Source organism: Triturus cristatus, chromosome 7 (genome assembly GCF_964204655.1).
Source record: "Triturus cristatus chromosome 7, aTriCri1.1, whole genome shotgun sequence".
NCBI classification, from domain to species: domain Eukaryota; kingdom Metazoa; phylum Chordata; class Amphibia; order Caudata; family Salamandridae; genus Triturus; species Triturus cristatus.
In genome coordinates, this window is record NC_140590.1 from 1,064,178,468 (window position 1) to 1,064,199,088 (window position 20,621).

The 20,621-nt window shown below is 48.9% G+C and overlaps 1 protein-coding gene across 2 annotated transcripts in view; it reads left to right on the plus strand.

The window, feature by feature from the left end:
- The first annotated feature begins 16,059 nt into the window (after positions 1-16,059).
- SPRY4 (sprouty RTK signaling antagonist 4) overlaps positions 16,060-20,621 on the plus strand; it is a 31,663-nt gene continuing 27,101 nt past the window's right edge. Inside the window, exon 1 of one of the 2 annotated variants that reach the window (XM_085618138.1) lies at positions 16,060-16,237. The gene's annotated coding sequence lies outside the window, so the exon portion shown is untranslated. Of the gene's footprint in view, positions 16,238-19,483; positions 19,531-20,621 lie in introns of those variants that run through there. The other variant, XM_085618140.1, reaches the window with a different exon arrangement.

Sequence of the window (20,621 nt, forward strand, 5' to 3'; positions counted from 1 at the left end):
ATGCTAACTATAACGTCCCTGAAACCTGTAGTTTTTTCGGTGAATATCTAGGGTTGTTAAATTGCTAATTTCTAACTATAACATTCCTGAAACCTGTGTGTTTTTTTCAGTGAATTTATAAGGTTTTTTAACTAGCAGTCACATTTTCAGAGTGGTGGAGAAAGGAGTCTTGGCCTCCGACCAGATCTCAGGAATTCCGATGCGTAGGACTTACAGGAGGTACCAGGAAGGCTTCTTGGCCCCCAAGGTACCTCTGGAGTAAAGTGTACTTCATACCCCAACCAGTAGTGCGCCAGGGGGGCTTTTGCAGAGTGGTGGACAAAGGGGGCATGGCCTCCGAAGACCTCTTAGCAATCCCACTGTGTGGGACTTACTGGAGGTAAAAGGAGGGGCCAACTACCCCTTCTATTAACTCCAGTAAGTGCCACACAGCTTGAGTGCTGAGTTCTGATAGCAAGCCCCGCCCCCTTTGTCCACCACTCTGCAAACGTGCTTCCTGGTGCGCTCTTGGTTGGGGCATGAAGTCCCCTTACCTTTTGAGGGTCCCTGTGCGCCAACTAGCCCTCCTGTTACTTTCACTGAGTAACAAACAGTGGGATTGCTGAGAGGTGGTCAGAGGCCACGCCCCCTTTCTACACCACTCTGCAAATGCGCCTCCTGGTGCACTTCTGCTTGGGGGATGAAGTCCACTTTAGTCCTGAGGTCCTCAGGACACAAGGGGATCTCATCGCCACACCATCAAAAGCAGTGGAGAGGTCAAGTAGAATTAGGAATGCGGAGTGTCCTCGCTCCATGATGGTGCAAATATCATCCATTGCTGCGATGAGGGTCTTCTCAGTTCTATGGTTGCTGCGAAACCCTGATTGCATGTGGTCAAGGAGTTTGTGTTGTACGATGTAGAGGGAAAGCTGGCTGTTGATGACTTTTTCCATGATTTTTCTGGGGAAGGTAAGCAGAGAGATGGGTCGATATCTGTTGAGGACTTTAGTCTCTGCAGATGGTTTCTTGATGAGAGGGGTGGCATCTGTATGTTTCCAGGCATCCAGTAATGTGGCAATGGATGTGTTGATGATGGACTGTAGTATCAGACTTATCGTGGTGCTGCCAAGTTTGAAAAGGCGGTGTGGGCATAGATCCATGGGGGCATCGGAGTAGGTGGATGCCATGATCATTGAAGTTTCTTTGGTGGGCAACGGGATCCAGTTGGAGCGATTTGGTGCTCCTGTGTTGACGAAAGTTGCATGAGGAAGGGTCGTGGGAGCAGGTGGAGGGTCGAAGTTCTTGTATATGTTGGAAATTTTGTCGTGGAAGAAGTCTGAGAGTTGATTGAAGAGGTCCTACGAGGAGTGATGTTGTTGTATGTGGCTGCGGGGAGGGTGAATTCTTTGACAATTTGTGAAGAGTTCTTTAGGTTTGTTCCTGCTTGCTTCGATTCTCTGGGACAGGGCCCTCTTCTTGGCCTTTATCATCTCATGGTGGAAGGAGCTTTCTTGTAGGCGCTCCTGTCTGTGGGTTTTTGAGGATTTTCACTTCCTTTCCAGCTCTCTGCAGTGTCTCTTGGTGTTGCTGAGGGTGTTTGTGTACCAGTTTGCATGTTTTCAGTTTTTCTGAGTTTGTTGGCCTTCAGGAGAACAAGGCTGTTTGCGAAAGTGAAGAGACATTCGTTGAGGCACTAGACCTTTCTGGTGGCAGCGGCGAAGAGAGTGGGATGGTGTAGGTTGAGGGTGTTTACCCATGCTTGTTGGGTGACGTTTTTCCATTGCAGCTCTGGGAGGGGGTGTTACTGTTGGCTGTGTGTTGGGAGGTGAAGAAGTTGAAATGGGTGATAAAGTGGTCAGTCCAGGTGAGCGGTAGGGTGGTGATGACTTTGGCAGTGTTGCTGGTAGAGAAGATGCGGTTCGGTAAATGGCCTCCTGTGTGCCTGGGGCCAGTCACAAGCTGCGTGAGGCCGACGTTGAAGAGGCTGTCCAGAATGTTGGTGGTTTTGGGGTCTGTGGTGTTGTCCAGATGGAAATTGAGGTCACCAAGGAGGATAAAATTCTTGGAGCTGGGGGTGGCGGGGGTAATGAGGTCAGTAATGAGGTTGCTGAAATTCCATTGTGGGCATGGTGGTCAGTTGGCGAGGATTCCCTTAGTGGTTTATTTGCAGTCCGTTTGGATCTTGAAGTGGAGGAGCCCTATCAAGGTGGTATACGGATCGTTGGTGGTGGTGCACTTTAGGTTTTCTTTGTGAATCATTGCGACTCGTCCTCCAGATTCTGAAGTTATGTCTTGGTGCAGAATCTTGTAGCCTGCTGGATGGCGTTGTTGATGTCTGAGGCAGATGACCGGTTTAGCCAAATTTCTGTGAGGAAGTTGAGGTTTGCGGCATGTATGTGGATGAGGTCCCAAACATCAAAGGCATGTTTGTTGAGGGAGTGGGTGATGAGTACCATGCATTCCAGTGGTTGGTGGTGGATGGTGCGTGCATGAGTGGGGTGATCGGGAGAGGATCTGCATGCTCGGGTGGCTGGGTTGAGAAGTGGAAGTGTGGGCATGAGCATAAGAAAGGCCCAATCGTGTTGTTGGATGCGACGTGGAAGCAGTGGTCTACTCTGCATCCGGGGTTCAGGTAATAGAATTCTGTGGAGGAGTAGCTGTGGGTGGTGTGGGGACCAGGGGTTTCTGGGGCTGAGTGCGGTCCAGTCACAGAAGGCGACAGAGGGGCTTAGCTTTGGCACACTGGTGGCGAACCCGCTGCACGTGTCTGCTGCGAGGTTGGCTGCAGCCTCCATTAGGTATGTCTCGGAGGGAGGCAGAGCTTGGGATGCAAAGCTATAAAACAGCAGGAAGCCGCTGTTGTGTGCGAGCAGCACCATAACAAAAGTAAAACTAAAAGAAGTCAAATTGAAATGTAGCAAGCGCTAGGAGGCAAGCAGGAGAGCGGACCTGAGGCGGCTGCGGCACTAGGCACCTACTCCACCTACTTTTGAGAAACAAACAACTCAGACATAGCAGACCCCACTCAGGGCACCCCAGACTCAACTACCCAGCCAAGAATGCATTTATTTGGGGGTGCAAACCCCAAATACCCCCTGAACCTATGCCCCTGAGTGGGTGTCCAACAACCCTAGGCAATTTTCAGACATTTTTAAGTAGGAAGACCAACTTTTACAACTCCAGCTGCCTTATTTGAACAAGGTATGTAATTCTGGGCAATCATTTATTTATGTATGCAGAATGAAGTGCTGACACATTACCGTAGTCATTTCAGAGCGCTGAAATAAAGACAAAAATAGAAGCGGCGGTGATGAGAATGCAGTCCAGCCGGATGTGAGAGGAGACACTTGAATCTGGATCCAGAATTCTTCCAGTGGTCCTTTGATGTTGAAGGTCCCAGCAGAATACTGCAAGGAACAGTTCAGTTTTCATGACTGTCCTAAATTGGAGGCAGTCCTCTTCAGCTGGCAGAGAGGGCAGATAGTGTTCCGTTTTTCTGAAACTTAAGAGGCCAACCACAAAACAACGTTGTCATGAGAAAACTGGAGATTTGCATATAGAAGTGAAACCTGTTCAGGTTCAAACCAAATGGTTTATTTAACTGGTAAGTTAAAACCAGCAAGCATTGGTAAAGGCAACTGGATTAGCTTTGGCAAGCTGGTGCAATGGTTAAAAAGTGCTTTCTTTTATTACTGCCTACATATTCCGAAAAAATAATAAGAAAAGCACGCTGCCACGTAAACTTGGTGCCCATATAAAATTGGAAAAAATAGCAGTTGCATTTAATTTTGATAAAACTGTGAATGTTCTTCCTTGCAGGCAATCGTACTTGCAAAAAGTACAGAAACCGTTTTAAGGTTTAATGCACATCACAATAAAATATGGTTCTTATTGGTGCAAATAAAAGCTACTATTACATTTGAATTACTGCAACCTGAAGACACAGTTTAAATAAGCAAAGAAAACTTAAATTTAAAGATTAAGAATGGAAAGAAAAAGATTAAGGGCCTCATGTAGGTGGCCTGGCATTTACCACTTCATAAATACCGAATCATACCGATTCGGTATTTATGAAGTGGTAAATGCTATGTAGGTATTTATGCGGTAAAAATTACCGATTCGTAGAAATTCGGTAATTACCGAATCGGTATTTACCGATTCGGTAATGAGGCATACCTTCCCATTGATGGGAAGGTATGCCTCATTACCGATTCGGTAAATACCGATTCGGTAATGGGGGGAGCACATGCAAGGGTGGCAGGGTGTCACATTGACACCCTGTTGCACCCCTGATTCGGCCATGTGTGCACATGTGGCGCACATACATGCCCTAAGGGCATGTATGTCTGCCACATTGCACACTTAAACGTGCACAAAAATGCTTTTTTACACCTATTCGTTATTTACCACCAACCTTTAGTTGGTGGTAAATAACGAATCCCCACACCCACCACACACTCCCCCTACATCTCATTTCATGATTCGGTATTTACCGAATCGGTAAAATTACCGATTCGGTAATTTTACCGATTCGGTAAATACCGAATCATGAAATGATCCCCCTACATCTCAAAAGCCTAAATACCGGTCGGTAACGGTATATTTACCGAAAATCGGCCGTTACCGACCGGTATTAGGCTTCCTACATGAGGCCCTAAGAGAGGTTTAGTCTTACAATACTTGAAACGATGTGCACCAGCGATAGCTCTCTAACAGGAAACACACTTAACAGGAACGAAATGTAAAGCACTGGACAGATTTGGTTTCAAAATGATTGTGCACTCCGAGTTCTCTTCCGGATCACGGGGAGTAGGCATACTGGTACGAAAGCAATCCCCACTGATTGTCCATCAATCATGGACGGATGATCAGGGCCGCTTCGCGGCTATAGCTTGTCAGTGGGAGGGAAGATCCTTTAATGTGGTGTCCGTCTACATCCCTCCAGCGCTCCACGCTGTGGCCCTACCAGCGCTCAGTAAATTCCTACTCGCTCTCCCAGCGGGAGAAATTATAATTGGGGGGGATCTCAACGCGACAATCAGCGGAACTACTGACCGGCATCCTCCCAAACCCCACACCAGTAAAATATCACATATAGCGAGTTTCCTAGACGCCCTTGGTCTCTTAGATGCCTGGAGATGCCGTCACCCCACGACACGACAGTTTACTTACCAATCGGGAGTCCATAATAGTCTCTCCAGGATAGATTACTTCTTGACATCGGCGGACAGCCTACAGAACGTAGTGGACATAGAGATCCGACCCAGAGGGATATCGGATCATTCCCCAATGCTACTTACATACGCGTGTAACCACATAGTTAGGCGACGCATGTACCCCATACACCCAGGGTATTTAAATAATCCCAAAATCATTGACGACCTCAACACGGCAACGCACCATTACTGTACAGAAAATACATCGTCAACCTCCTCTTCAGTCACACTTTGGGAGGCCTACAAAACCGTTATCTGTGGGCAAGCCATTACATCCAAAGTCGGTCATAACCGCGAAAAGCGACGGGAGTTAGCGGACATAGAATCGAGTTTGCATCAGGCGGAGGACCACCATACCCAGCACCCGACACCAGAAACGTCACAATCCCTCTGTGTTAAACAATAGGAATACAGAGACCACTTAAAAGAGATCGCGAAGTCCAAGTTAAAGAGTACACAACATAAGATATATGAAATTGGCGATAAGGCGGGTAGGCTTCTGGCCTGGCTGGACAAGAAAGAATGAGCAAGGAGCTGGATAGCGCAGATTAACACTCGGGAGGGTGGTGGTCTCCGACCCTCAAGAAATTGTAAATGGCTTAGCCACGTACTTCGCCCAGGTATATGCGCCTACGTCGACCAACATGGTAGAGGAGGCGCTAGCTTACCTCCACGACATAAAAATGCCCGACATTAACACCGGAGGCGGCAGCCACGCTGGAAGCTGTCCTCACGGCGGACGAATTGAAGTCAGCAATTGTGTCCCTACAGTCGGGGAAGGCGATAGGGCCCAACGGAATACCCATTGAATACTATAAGAAGATGGCGGGTGCGCTCTCCCCTCACCTCCTAAACATGTATACCGAAAGTCTAGAAGCGGGAGAACTCCCGAGGGACCAAAGGATAGCAACCATTGTGGCAATTCCGAAGCCCGGGAAGCCTCCCGAGGAATGCACCTCATATCGCCCAATATCGTTACTTAATGCTGAAACTAAAATACTCGCAAAACTTTTGGCAACTCGATTAACTCCGCATATGACGACCCTCATACACCCGGACCAGTCAGGTTTCATGCCAGGTCGTAATACGGTGCTTAACCTGAGACGGCTCCATGGGGTGTTGGCCCGTAAGCCCTATATTCAAGAACCGGCTGTTGTTCTTTCCTTAGATGCCCGTATGGCGTTCGACATGGTGGAGTGGCCCTTCTTATTTGCGGTCCTTCGACACCTGGGCTTTGGCCCTAAATTCTGTGCATGGATACGCCTGCTATACGCTAAGCCACTTGCGCATGTCACGGCCAATGGGCACATGTCAGACGACTTCCCGCTGGGACGCGGAACTCGCCAGGTGGGAACCAACCATCAGGGGACTCAAGTGGGCGGTGGGGTGGGAGGACCGCATATCGTTATATGCAGATGACATCTTACTATACTTGGCCTCCCCCAGATGGTCCATTATGGTGCTGCTAAACGTTTGTGAAAACTATGGGAGGGTATCGGGTTACACCATTAATTGGTCTAAGTCGGTCTTATTTATACTAAATGGTCCGCCACCGCAATTGCCTAAAGGGTGCGGTCTCCTAATCACGACAGACTGCTTTAAGTATTTAGGTATCTATGTGACGCCTAAGCCGGAAGACTTTATTACCAAAATTTTACTGCTCCCCCTGGACCGTCTAAAACGGGACACCGCGCATTGGCACGCATTACCCCTGACGCTGCTTGGGAAAGCAGCGCTCTTTAAAATGATGGCACTCCCTCGGTTTCTGTATGCTTTGCAAAATACTCCATTCCCAGTGCCAGCGAGCTATTTTACAGCAATAGCCACAGAGGTCTCTAGTTTACTGTGGGGAAACAAGCCGGTGCGAATTGCAATGGAAAAGCTTGTCAGGGGTTGGTATGATGGGGGGATAGCGCTACCAAACATACAGCTATATTATTGGGCTGCGCAGTTGAAAATAATCAATCAATGGATCCACGCCCCGCAGTCCGACCCTGCGTTCCAGGCGGACAGATATCTCTTAGGAGATGGAGGAGTCATGGCAGCCCTATACAATAAAAAACGACCTGGCCCACTGATTGGTCCGACGGCACATACAATTGGCATATGGTATATGGCGCATAAAAAAATGGGATGGCAGGGGGTTATCACACAGCTTACTCCGCTCTAGGACACGGGAAGGCTCGGAAAGCTTAGAAATAGTAAAGGATTCAATAACTGGGACGCAATAGGCATCTCTACGGTAGGAGACCTGTGGGTTAAAGGTGGGGTGGTAGCGTTCGAACGCCTGCAGGAACAGTACGAGCTCGCTCCTTCTGAACAATTCAGATACATACAGATTAGACATGCACTGCAGGCAGCCATACCGCCGAACACCGTCCTGCCGGAAGCCTCTCCCTTAGAGGACAGACTCCTTACTGACTACATGACGAAAAAAGCCACCTCTTTCACTTATCGTAAATTAGTTAACAACCTACCTGACCCGACACAGGCACTGAGGGCCAAATGGTCTGCAGACCTTGGGGACATGGATGACACGGACTGGCAGATGGCACTCTCGTCACCACGGGAAGTTGCGATACCCTCTAGATTGAGGCTCATACAATTGAAGATACTACACCGTGTATACTTCACTAGATTAACCTTACACAAAATAGGGTCTACCACGCACCCGTATTGTCTGCGGGAATGCGGAGAAGAGGGGACTTTTTATCATACTATATGGCAATGTCCAAGGAATATGGCATACTGGGTGGCAGTGATGCGGACCATATCGCAAGTGGAGGGGGTATCAGTAACACCAGAACCTAAAAGATGTCTGCTAAATATATGTGAGCCAAATGATCTAAACCATCCGGCACAGGACTGGGCAACATTGGGAATGATGATCGCCAAATTGAATATAGCCAGGTTGTGGGGCTCCGGACGCTCACCGATGGTCAAGGCATGGTGTAAGGACATGGATGAAGCCATGGTAGCAGAAAAGACTACATATGTTAACCGAGGTTGTCCACAGAAATGGGGAAGGTGTGGGGTGCCTGGAACAAATGCAGGGGCTTTATCTGTCAACCCCCGGAGTTGCCGAATGAGGATATTTCCATCTGAAACGGGGAGGGGGCGAGGCGCTATCTATGGGTCCGTCGGTGGGACCTGACCAGTATTGTGGTGTAACAGTGCTATGAGCGTTGATGTAAGCCAATGTACCAACAAACTGCAATTGTAAAGACATTGATGTGATTGTGTTCTGCCCTAACTTTTATAATAATAAAAACTAATTTTAATAAAAAAAATTTAAAAAAAGAATGGAAAGAAAAATAGCCTGAAAAAGTAAACCACTGCCTCAATGAGACTGGCACCAGGGTGCACTTTCGTTAGGGCAATGTGCACCAGCAAAATGGCATCCCTTGCAGTGCAAGAGTGGCAATAGCTGCAGTGGGCTGAGCCATTGCCTCGTGCTGTGATGGGCACAAGCAAAATGTGCATGACAGCTGAAGAGACCAGGAGCGACCTGTGTAGGTTAGAGGGGTGGGGCTGGGTTGGGGGGGATTCAACAGATGACCACTAGGGAAAAGTAAATAAATAATTAATTTTCCCTCGTCTTTGTCTATCGAAATCACCCCCCCACCCGTCCCCCCCGCCCGACCGTTCTAACCTGCACAGTCGTGGCTGGAAGAGACTAGTGGATGAAGAGGGCAGATTCAAAGGTGCTATTAATATGTATATATGTATGTATATTATTTTGTCACAAACAAATTTCTTTATTCTTCATTTCATAAGTTATAGTTAAAACAGCCAAACAGCTGTTTGGCTGTTTTAACTATAACTTTCGAAATTAAGAATAAAGAAATGTATTGATAACAAGTTTTGGATGGACCCGATTACTCTTGAACTTGGAATTGGTGGTGCAATCCACACTTGTAATGAATCTCACATTGGTCTTGGTGACTGCTGTCTGGCAACAGCGGGAGCGGTGGAGGTGCACACCGCATGAGTGTAATACTCCGAACATTGGACTCTTTGTGGGGGATTTTTGCTTTGGGGGAGGTGTGTTACATGTACACTGTTGTGTAAATGTTAGGCTTGTTGTTTCGCCTTGGTATTGTATGTATATTATTTATTAGCTGTCCTGGTGAGATGTGTTGATAGGCAAGTCCTACAAAAAAATGCTGAACCATAGCAGTGCTTTTAAAAACGTATATGCCTTTACCTAGCACATATCCATGTAATCGGCAGAATGAACACACCTAGGTAACCTCATAATTACTTGTATTTTGGGTATGTCTTAAGATGCATGAATGAATAAATGAAAGGACCTTCAACAATAGATGCCTATAGATGTCTATTTTGCAGAAGGTATACCAGCCCACTTCTTGTTGCCTTAATAATGGCGAGTACTTGCAGACCCCAGAACTTCCCTCCTGGAACAGAAGTAAGGTCCCCTTATATTACAAACTATGACTAAGCACAAAGTATGCACAAGGGATACCGTAGACATGTACAAAGACCATATACACACTGAACAAATATGCACACATACCAAGCCAATACAAGAGCCCACAGTACCATGACGAAACGAGATGAAACGGCATTCGGAAGTCAATATTCCGGCTACAAGAGTGGAAAAAACAGCCTGTGATCTGACTGTGAAACAATAAGTGATAGATCCACACCACACTTAAGTTGTGGAAGAGACAACATTCAGTGTGTTGTGTCACTTTATTGCAATGTGTACACTGCACAATCTGCCACTGACCTGGCTTTTTAGCTCCTTTGGTAAAAGTGGTTCAGACATGGACTTGTCTCCAGATGGCGCCAACAGGGTCTGCAGTCCGAATGCAGGCAGCCGGTATGAATGGACTTTAACGCATCAGTGTGTGGCTTGTCTCCTGCTCACCAGAGATATATGTATTTAGAGGACAAAGTGGATGCTAAACATAGTGTACTCAAATATAAACTATACCACAGCACTTTCCATACCCATAGGCATACCACATTTCATCCAGGAATTGTTTGCAGTTTACAGATATTGAGACAGACCCACCAAGAGACTTCCCAGACTGTGAAGGAGTCCTCTTTGTCTGAGTCGGGATCATCTTCCAGGCTGTTCAACAGATGTCTAGGGTTCTGTGCAGGTGGCATATCTCAGCATGTGAAGAGGACCCTGGTTTCCTTAGGAGTCCCCTATGATTTTGTGCAGGATGTCTCTTCCATGCTGAGCAGATCTCTCCCACTCTCCACAGAACATCTCTACCCATCCAGGAGGCATCTTCTGATCTGGAGAACAATATCTGATCATTCATGTGTCCATTGCTGTATCTGGTCTCTCTCTGGGGCATAATCTCGCAGTTTCGTCCCAACCTCCACTGTTAGGTTTACAATGCACGTTCCCTTTGTTTTGTACAGATAACTGTTTCCTGTCCTCAAACATGAGCGGTGACAAATGGTTTGACCCGACCCCTAGAAGCTTGAGCCAGGCAGGAATGTACTGAGGCCAAACCTGGCTTGCTGTGGTCACCACTGCCATAATGTGATAATTCTTGCCATATTGATGACATCATTCAATGATGGTGCCCACCACAGACATAACTGTAGGTAGTTCCTGGCATACTGTGGGCATCCATGACACCTTGGTGCCCACTCCAAAAATAATGTTACGTACGGGATCTCTGGGAAGGGGCTCGTTGTTCCTTGTCCACCTTGACTCATTGGGTGAAGTGTGCTGTTGTTTGGGCTTATGAGTCCGCTCACTGTCCTCTTCCTTCTTCTGTCCAGGGTAGGTCCACCCGGGGTGTCTCCTCCACCTGGGCTATGTTCAAAGGTTCTCAAACAACAAAGCAGTTCAAGGGGGGAGGGTTCAAGGGACAGATTTATAGACCACTACGAATTGTATCCCCTATCAAACATGTTATAAACCAAGAAATCCTAGGGTCTGACTACAAATCAATAGTAAATGTCCTCACTCACACGTCAGACTCGTCATAGGTGGGTTTAGGATACCCAATATACTCCATTAAAACATCCCTGAGCTCCTCCCTCACAGTGAGGGGGTTGTAGCCCTCAAAGGAACTAGGTGTTTCCTTTGGGAGGAGAGTCCCTATGATGAAGCATGTACCTATGGTGAGTGAGGGATTACGTCCTTAAAGGGATCTGCCCTTAGATAACCCCATGAGCACACCTCCATTGTTGTTTAAAGATACATTCTTAATTTAGAAGTATTTTTGTTTCACATTTACTATTGATTTGTGATCAGACCCTAGGATTTCTTGGTTTATAACTATGTTCAAAGGTGCCTCCTTGCGTGACATTTGTAATGCTGCCACGTGGACCTCTCCCCATACCTTTGTTTCCCATTACCATCTTCAGTTGAGGATGGCGGCCTCGGCTGCCTTTGGCGCTCATGTTTTATCTGCTGTACATGGTTTGTGATTCATGCTGCTTTCATTGTGATTAAATGGACCTGTTTCCTGCATTTTCTGGTCTTTTTTTCTTACAATCACTGTGTGCTTGGGTATGGGCTCACTGTTAAGGAATGGGGCGGGAAGATGGACGAGGAGGTAATGCCCGGTTACTCACTGGTAATCTTCCTTACTCCGAGTCCTGGTCTTCCCGTTCCATTCCTGAGCCCTTTCCTCCCTCCCTGTTTTTTCTTTTCAGGTGATTGTTTTGTTTTCTGGGTTTTTTTGGTATTCTCAGGATGTTTTGTGATGCACTTCCCCCTTTATCTGCACCTGCTAGGTGGCGCCATATTGGGGGAGTGTTAAAACTCTGCTGGGTATAGGGTTTCAATTCTGGGGAGCAGACAAGCTGCTCACTGTTAAGGAATGGAACGGGAAGACCAGGACTCGGACTAATGACGATTACCGGTGAGTAACCGGGCATCCCCAAGCACTTAAAAAAACAACTAATTCTGACGCTCGTAAGAGAGGGCATCGTTCACCCGACAGCACATCTCCACAAACCGATTCCGACTGTGGCCTGGAATGGTCACTGTGAAGCGTTTAGAAGGCCACCTCCAGACTCCAGAAAGCACTATAAGGTAATACAGATAGTGATAGTGCGCTACGTAAATGACGAACACCAAATAAAATCTACCTTTACTGGGGCGGGAGAACACTTAGCTCTTTCTCGGCGTGATTGACTTGTTTCAGCAAAATCTCCGTGGGAGGTCAGCACCTTCCTTAACCCTGTCCGAGAGCTAGACCTTGCAACCAACTTCCCTCCAATGGATCAGGTTTCCCTTTTATGAAATACATGCTTTTATGGAGAAACTCATTTATTCAAATCCATACATCTAGTTTAACGTACTGCATGTCACACAGAGATAGTGATCCATACTTAACAAATTTTTCATGGGGGGGGGGGGGGGGGGGAGAGGTCACGTGGTCTGCTGGGTGACTTCTGCTTCCCTGGGGAGGGGAAGCCCGTTCACCCCACAAGCCTTCCAGGCTGCTTGCCACAACAGCTGCTTATTTTTACGCCAGGGCGTAGGCCGCGCCACCCATTTACACTGTGATACTAAAGTCATTGGTAAAAGCAGGGCAGCTTGTAATGACAGGCAGTCACCTCTACTGCCCCTCCTAAGGGGGGGCAGGAACCATCGACAGGAAGCGGCGCAGTATCTCTTCAGCAGGTCTGAAGCAGTGTGCACACATAATGGAACGAAATACTCTGTTACAATCTCTTCTGCCCTCTACTGCCATCAGACGACTAAACAAAGGAACTGCATCTTTTTCAAACCATAATTGTATAACACTATCTATCAGCCTTGTGCATGCTTCAATGGTCACCCAACAGGCACACCACCATCATCTCATGTGAAAAACCTTTGTTAGGTGTATAGAGTTCACTGCATGCAATCTGTTTGGTTATAAAACAGTGCCACATCGTTTTTATTTTATTATCGTTATTAGTTGCCACAAAATGTATACATAGTTGGTAATGTGCGTGTTTTAAAAAAAATAAAACTCATGATGGTGGATTATGAAAGAGTGTATTTGTGATTGCATTTTTTACAACTGCAAATCAGGTGCGGTTGTAATATCCTCATTAGTCTAAAGATAATAAACGTTTTGAATGAAGTAGTCCTGTCATGAGAATTGTGTGCATTTGTCAGTTGCACAGGCAAATAACTGGTAGAGAATTGCTGGTTGACCGGAGGGTTTTACGTTGAATACAGTACGAGAAGCTGCCACTGATTTATTTAATTTCCAATACTCTTAACATCTAGTTTTAACCATATTCCAACCTGTAACTACTCCTAGGCACCTAGATGAGGTCCAGTTTGCACTAAACAAACAACTCACACCTGTTTTTACCAAAAGAAAGGTATACTGAAAATATGATTTTGTGATGCGTCTTGGTGCACCCCGAAAATGAAGTTTGGGAAAACACATAGCTAGCTCCATTATTGGTCAGTTCTATGTGCCCTTTCACCTCTGTGTTATTTTTAATCTTCACCGTTTGCCCCCGATTTCTTCTAGCAACCACCCTGGTGAATGCCAAGACCTACTCTTCTAACCTGTGACAGCTGTCACCACGATCAGCAGCGCGTCATAGACACGCATGAAGCGCACGAAAAAGGCATGTGTGGTCCTGACATGTATAGAGAGCAGGTCAACGAATCTGCGTTGTCTCCTCGGCACGCACTGGCTCCTCACAGACATGCACAGAGGGCAGTGAGTGGGCCTGCGATATCTCCTCACAGACATGCACTGAGGACAGTGTGCGGGCCTGCCCTGGCTCCTCACAGACATGGACTAAGGGCAGTGTGCGGGCCTGCGCTATCTCCTCACTGGCATGCACTGAGGGCAGTGTGCGGGCCTGCCCTGGCTCCTCACAGACATGCACTGAGGGCAGTGTGCGGGCCTGCGCTGTCTCCTCACTGGCATGCACTCTGTGCACAACAGGTAACTGCGCTGGCATGCACGGGCCTCTCAAAACTAGAGCAATATCTGCAGGAAAGCACCTGGCAGTCCCCGCACCCTCTACCCTGTAATAGCCTTTCAGTGGGCCCCTCCCCCACTGCAGGGTGGTTTTACACACCTGCAGCAAGCCCGACCAAAACCAGTACGCCCTACAACCTACCACTAGCAAGTCGTCGTGTGTGGTTTAAAAGATGAATACCTTTTGGTAGAAAATACTTAAAACTAACGCAAGTGGTGCTCACGTAAAGCGCCCAATACCTTCGGGACGAATTCGCGCTATATAAAACTGCCGATAAAAAAATAAACCTCATCTGGACCTGGATTCTGAGGTGTCAGCAGAGGACTGAATGTACCCGTCCCCTCACATGCGCTACACACGCTCTGCCTCACATCCTCTCGGGGGAGAGTAGGCCTTCGCTGCCTCCCACACCAGCCTTCTGCTGCGTGCCTCCCCCACACTTCCGCTGCCCCTTGCGGGTTTATGGCAGGCAGGTTTCACGGTGCGAGCTGCGCGTGCTCTCGCTCGCGGGAGGGGGGCTGTCGCCTTCTCTCTCATCCCTGCACCCGTCCTCCTTTAAGCATTAATTGCAGTTTTGTCCCACGCCACGACAAGGCTTGAGCGGCGAGAGGCGACAGCGTACTATTGCTTTATGATACCTTCATTGCCTCACCCGCCTCATCACACACCCTGCCCTCTTCTTCATCCGTCCAACACTCCACTCCGCCCCCGCCAGGCCGTCAGATCTTAATGTGTCTACAAACACGTGTGTATGAAGATGATCACAGTTCTTTGCTTTTATCAAAGCAAATTCAGGTGCTCTGTATTTGGCGGCCAGGCGCGCTGACAACGTTCCCTCGGTTTCGGCCCTGCGTGCGCTCCCTCTTTCTACCTTTACAACTCTTGGCCTTTCACGCACAGTTCTCCTTTCCACTGGCACACCCTTACTCATGCATTCCCTACCAAGGGTGCCCTTGAACCTCATACCCCCTCAAAATACGGTGAGCTTGTGAAGCTCACGTTCAGAACTTCCATTGATCGTCTTTCGCCTCACACTGTTTTCTTTTCTGCTCAATCGCTTATTCCATTCACTTCTTACATCTTAAATCCCCTGCCCTTACCTTTCTCACCAGAACTCCCCTACCTCCGTCCCTCCCGAACCCCTGGTCCACGTCTCATTCTTGACCAGTCGCCTGCCCCACCCTCTCCGATACCCCTGTAGACCTCAAAAGCGACACCCTCCTCTAACTCCGCACAACCTCTCACCTCTCAACCACTGCCATCTTTCCCCGAAACCCACCACCCTTCTCTCCTCATATGCTTGTCCCTCTCACTCAGAGGTGTCGCCTACTTCTTCTCACGCATCCTTGCCCTCTTTATACGTGCCCCAATTGCCTCGAAATCCCTGCCCTCCTCTTCTCTCTCTCATCATCCTCTTCTTCTGCCCTCCACGCCTTTGCTCTTCTTCCTCCCTGTTACGTTTCCTCCCCATCTTACTCGATCACCAGCCCTCCCCCTCTTTATTGCAGCTTGGATCCCATCCCCCTTCCCAGGAGATACGGGAAGGGGGGGCAATGCGCACTGCAGTTTATTCAGCTGTCCTCCATTCATAAAAACACACCCACTGCCTGTGGCGCAGCGGGACAGCTTCCGGCCCCCATTCATAAAAAAAAAGCAGGGCCGCGAATGCGCACTACACCGCCTCCTTCCCTTCCCATTCATGGAAAACACTCCGGCTGAAAAGCGGCCGCGCTCATGCGTTGTAGGTCGCCTGGTCTTCTCATTCACAGAGCATCCGCGCATGCGCACCGTCCCGCAGCAGCCTGGACCCAGCCACCCATTCATGAGTTTCCCCCACCAATCGGCGCATGCGCAGCATCAACCTCCTACCCTCCCATTCATAAAAAAAAAAACATTTTTTCCCAAGGCAGTTGCAGGCTGGACTCGGAGCTGACAGCAGCGGGAGCAGACGCACCAGGAGCTATAAGGGCACTACTGGTTGCAGTGGGAGCAACAGTGACTGCAGCGGGACCCATGCTTGCCAAGGGACTCTGCTGAGCCCGTCTTTGGGGACGACAAACCTGGCACCAGCGGGAATGATCCTTCTTACCCTCTCGAGGGTAAGTCCATATTTTCCCCCATCTAATGCCCGTGCGCCAAAATAAGGAAGCGGTGTATGTGCTACCCCTATGTCAGCAGTCGTCTCTAGCGCCTATAAACACTGTTTTTTGCAGCATGTGCTGTAAGAACGCGCGTAACATAACTAGCCAACGCGAAACATCATAGTCAACACAATCATGTATCTACGTATTGTGGTAGGTAGACTTAAAGGCAATGCTGTGATATTACACGTGTCCCGACAGCCTGTGCATTTACTGTTTTTCGGTGTGTTGCTGGCTATGTGTGGAATTTGAGGGCACATGAATATGCGAGTGTTGGCATTTGCAGAATGTTATGTTGTTTCACCTCTATTATTGTACCATAGCTAAGAAGGAAGATGGCCTGGCAGTGTTGCAGTGGGGCTGGGGGCGAGCACTGTAGGGTGTCACACGATGTTCTCAGCGTGCTCACTGCAAGAGGCAGTTGGGGCCGGTGGGGACCTGCCTAGTTGTGTTGATGGTGTTGCCAATAAACAGTACTTCCAAGAAAGCTCTAATTACTGCACACTTACTAACCAAGCCGGTTCTCCGGCCCAGTGAAGGTCACTTATTTGGTTAGAAGATGTCAGTCGGTGTTCACCTGGTCTCTTTAGTCAGCCCTCGTCTAGAGCCTAGAGGCAGCTTGTTGGTAGAGTGCCCACTTTTAGCTTCATCTTCAGAATCGGCATGGCACAAGGTGGTAGCAAGACCCTCCAACTCCCCTCCGGCCATCTAACCATCAGGTCTTTAAATGAGGGACTTCATTTAATGCATAGTATCACAGGTAAATGTAATCGCACCGTACGCTGTATATGTTCTCTTAATGTAAGGCCGCACAGGTGGACATAGACAGGTTCCAAGTCTTGCAGGTGGGGTCTCAAGGTACCTAAAAAGCATTCTTCTGTACACCGTACACTAAAGGGCTACATTCGCAGATCACCATTGATTGGTAGCGCCTAGAAGCAATGTGTGCCGTACAAACCGACTTAACACAATTAGCCATACTAAGACTAGTGATGCAGCCAATAAGCGCCACATAATGTTACATTAAAAATGCCAATGGGACGCGCTCCCCCCTGCCACCCAAGCAAGGCCTACAGTTTCATTGGGCAGTGGGGTCCATCAGAAACATTTACCACAACTTAACAGGCTGTGTCTCCGGCCACCAAAAGCCAATCTGAGCAGCAGCGACTGTCATTAAATAGCATAAACTGTGTGGTGCGGGAGACACCGATGTCCAGTAACCATGCTATGCATGGAAGACATTGTCCTATGCCTGCCTGTGTATTTGCATGATTTCTGGGCGAACCCCTTACATTAAACGTGTACGTGGGGTCTTTCCCCTGATCATTACTGTCAACTGGAGATTGGGGTACTCTCTGACGTCAAAGGGTCAGGCAGGGTACATAACGTTCTCTCACCAGCCACACATTGTCACAAGGGAACACACCTAACTTTCCTGAACGTTATGCAATATTGGGTCGCGTTTTGGAAGGCCACAATTACAATACGAGGGGCCGTATCCGACGAACTACTGAACGCTGGGACATGCCACCCTACAGATTGGAGGGATCATTTTTCCAGGTACGAAGGGGAGACACCCAAAGGCTGGGGCAGGTGGCACTCCCACGATGGTGCCCGCCACGCACTGCCACGGCTGAGCGCCCGGTGCAGGGGCCCCGGCCTCGCCCACCTCCCATGGCGGCCGCCCCGGCCCTGCAGCAGCGCCCTGGCCCCGCTCTCCTCACCCAGCGGCCGCGGGGCTTCCTCCCGTCCTCCGCCGCCGCTCGCTGCGTCGTTGCCTTGGGAGCGATTTGCATTTCTGTCAATGGAAAAACACGGCCCCCATCTCGCGCACAATCTGTATTATTTCTGCATTCGCAGCTGCAGCGGACGCAGCCTGCATCTGTGTTCGTTTTTAATGGCTATTACAAGAGGTTTCGGTCCTTCTCTGAAAGGGCCGCAAGGGGTTACGAGGACGAGCCATTTTACATTAGAAAAAAGGTCTCATTTTTGCCACCGACGGTTTTATACCCTAGTTCCTCGATTAGGTGGTGATTTCTGTACATTAGTATAGCCTTCCTATGGAAATGACTGTCGCAGTTTGGACTAGAGGCCTTGCATTTTTTCGGGCTAGTCGTTGAAAAATATCTGCATAGAAATCTGCGAACCGCAGAGAACCGTGACACAAACACTAGAACTGTGCAAACGCATTTTTATGAAAGCCCATCGTCTTCCTTTTGACGCCATGACACGATTTCTGATACATGTCGCGCGGTAAACGGTGGGGCCTGACCCTTTCTGTTGTTATGTTTTACTCGTTCTGTTTTCAAGGTTTGGTTATCTCCCCACAATGACAGATCGGCAGTGCGCGTTGAAGACCTCTATTATCCATTGCCTGAAGAGAGGTCGTCTTTTAAAATAACTCAGGGACGTTTCTTGAAAAACTGGCCAGTTGTGTTTTCCCCCAATGTGCTGTCTTCGCGTAAGATTACCTGGTTATACCTTACTCATAGGAAGTGACGTTAAAATAAGATAATTAAAGCCTGCATTGGTTGACAAATACAGCTAAACGTAAACAGCATATATTCCAATGTACCCTCTTACTGTTACACCTCATTGTCATGGCTCTGAAGAGACCTGCAAAAAGTCTACCCCCTGCCAGTTATGGCAAAGTCTAAAGTGGAATAAGATAGCGTAGTCAGACAGTTCGGTATAAAGGGGGTGCCACGATCAGAATGTTGGATTTTAGGCTCCCGTGTACCAGGCCTGAGGACTTTCCATGCATACGATTCATGCTTCAGCATACGGCACATTATGTATTTTTAATCGTACAGATAGCCATCATCCGAATTGATCCGCCAATCGATGGCGGGGTCACTGTGCGCTCACCGGATGCAGGGGGGGGGGGGCGTTTAATGCATTTCCAGGCAGAGCCGCTGAATATAGAATGGACTCCACGCCCCCTTCTTTCCACCCACCTCTCTTAATGTCACAGCGGTAAGGAAGTACACCAGGTAGATTGAAAAACCATTAGCAGGCCCGGAAATGGGGGGAGCGGAGGCCCGGGAGCAAGGCCCGAGGATTGCAAAGACAGACGGCGAGAAGGCATGCGCCCTCCCTGGAGGCGGAGAGAAAGATTGCATGTTCTGTTTGGGTGAACCGGCCCTCCGCGTCTACGTGTCTGCTGTGGAGATCAGAGTGCTGTGCAGCCTGCGGGTCGGAGTCTAAGAGGGCCAACTCGGCAACTCATTCTTCTGAGGTCGATAACATTGGTACTGTTGATATTGGAAACAGTGATTCCTATAACTGAAGAGTAAATGCCTGTGAATATGCGTTATATAATTAAACATTGATAACATGAACAGGTAATAGGAAGACTTGCTATTAGAGTGGTCGTGGCCACCTCAGTGTCACGAGTGCACTATACAGTAATTATTGACGTCATTCTAATTGTTGATAAAGTGGGGTAATGGTAGCACCGGGTATATCACCAAGAGGCAGGTTCCATCGGCGTGTGTGCTGTTTTAACAGTCGGTGTATGTGCTCTCCGTGGTGCCAGCCTCCTGTCCGCGAGACTTGGCGCGTGGGCTGGGTGTATGGGCCTGGTGAGACCCCCCCCCCCCCCTCTCCCCCAACCCCCGCTGGACAGGCTGCCTGGGCCTGGTAAGACTCACAGCTGGGCTGGAAAGCTGGGCTTGGCGAAAATCCCTGTTGGGTGAGGAGCCTGGGCCTGGTGAGAATGCCTTCTAGGCTGGAAGATGGGTTTGGTGACATTCTCTGTTGGGCTGGGTGCCTGGGTTTGGTAAGACTCCGCACTGGGCTGGGTGTCTGGGCCTGGTGAGCCCCCACCCCTCCCCCCGCTGGACAGGCTGCCTGGGCCTGGTGAGACTCCCTGCTGGGCTGCAAGCTGGGTTTGGTTATGCTCCCTGCTGGGCGCCTGTTCTTGGTAAGAGAACCCGCTGGGCTAGGTGCCTGGGCCATGTGACACCCCTGCTGTGCGTGTGCCTTTTCTTGGTAAGACTCCCCGCTGGGCTGGGTGCCTGGACTTGGTGAGACGCCGTGCTGGACTGGAAGCTGGGTTCGGTGACATTCTGTGCTGGGCTTGGGTGTCTGTTTTTGGTAAGACTCCCTGCTGGGCTGGGTGCCTCTAATTGGTGGGATTTCCTGGTTGCGGGGCTTGGTGAGACTCTGTAGGGCTAGGCGCCTGGGCTTGGCTGCACACAGGCACCCCTGTCTCGGTACCCGCTCTCTGGGTCTCAGACCCTTCTCTAGTTGGGGTGGCAGGACACTGACCAGTTCGGTCATTCGCTGGACCACCAGGGCGCCTCCATATAGAATTTTCACCAAGTGTTGTCTTCGAATT